Source organism: Sapajus apella, unplaced genomic scaffold (assembly GCF_009761245.1).
Source record: "Sapajus apella isolate SASKATOON/1434 unplaced genomic scaffold, GSC_monkey_1.0 scaffold19, whole genome shotgun sequence".
In the NCBI taxonomy this organism is placed as follows: Eukaryota; Metazoa; Chordata; class Mammalia; order Primates; family Cebidae; genus Sapajus; species Sapajus apella.
The window spans coordinates 25,320,154-25,321,645 of NW_022436959.1; positions in this window are offsets into that span (position 1 = coordinate 25,320,154).

The window sequence follows — 1,492 nt, forward strand, 5'->3', positions numbered from 1 at the left end:
TCTAGGCAGAAGTTCCCAAACCTCAGCTCTTGCTTTCTACATACCAGCAGGCCCAACAACACATGGAAGCTGCCCAGGTAACATGGTTTGGCTCTGTGTCCTCACCCAAATCTCAACTTGAATTGTACTCCCATAATTCCCACATGTTGTGGGAGGGAGGGACCTGGTGGGAGATAATTGAATTGTGGAGGCCGGTCCTTCCTGTAATAGTGCATAAGTCTCAGGAAATAGGATGGTTCTGTAAGGGAAAATTTCCCTGCACAAACTCTCTTTTTGCTTGCTGCCATCTGGGTAAAATGTGACTTGCTCCTCCTTGCCTTCTGATATGATTGTGAGACCTCCCCAGCCACATGAACTGTAGTCCTTAAGCCTCTTTCTTTAGTAAATTGCTCAGTTTCAGGTTTGTCTTTTTCAACTGTGTTAAGGTGGAAAAATACACAGGCTTGTGATGCACCCTCTGAAGTAATAACTCGAGCTGTACCTTGCTCCCTTTTAGCCATGGCTGGAGCTGGATCAACTGACGCAGGGTGTCATGTCCCAAGGCTGCGCAGAGCAGCAGCCCACTGGGCCTGGCCCAGGAAACCATTTTTCTCCGTTAGGCCTCTGGGCTGGTGATGGGTGGGACTGCAGTGAAGGTCTCTGAAATGCCCTGGAGATATTTTCCCTATTGTCTTGACATTCAGCCCCTCTTTACTTGTGCAAATATATTCAGCATGCTTAAATGTCTCACCCCAAAATGGGTTATTCTTTTCTACCAGCTGGCCAGACTACAAAGTTTTCAAAATTTCGTGCTTTGCTTCCCTTTTAAATATAACTTCCAGTTTCAGATCACTCTTCGTTTACACATATGGGAGTAAACTTTTAGAAACAGGTCGCATTTTGAATGCTTTGCTGCTTAGAAATTTCTTTAGCCAGATACCCTACATCATCTCTCTCAACTTCAAAGTCCCACAGATCTCTAGGGCAGGGGGAAAATGCTGCTAGTTTCATTGCTAAAAACATAGCAAGAGTGACATTTACTCCAGTTCCATATCTCCATCTGAGACCACCTCAGCTTGGACTTCGTTGTATCACTATCAGCATTTCGGTCAAAGCCATTCAACAAGTCTCTAGGAAGTTCCAAACCTTCTCACATATTTCTATTCTGTGGGCCCTCAAAACCTCTCAGAAGTTCCAAACTTTTCCACTTTTTACTGTTTCCTTCTGAGCCCTCCAAACTGTTCCAAACTCTGCTCATTACCCAGTGTCACATCACTTTCACATTTTCGGGTATGTTTATGGCAGTAACCCACTTCTGGTACCAATTTTCTATATTAGTCCATTGTCACACTGCTGTAAAGAGCGACCCGAGAGTGGACAATTTATAAAGAAAGAGGTTTAATTGACTCCCAGTTCTGCAGGCTTAACAGAAAGCATGACTGGAAAGCCTCTGGAACCTTGCAATTATGGCAGAAAGCGAAGGGGAAGCAAGGACCTTCTTCACATGGTGGCA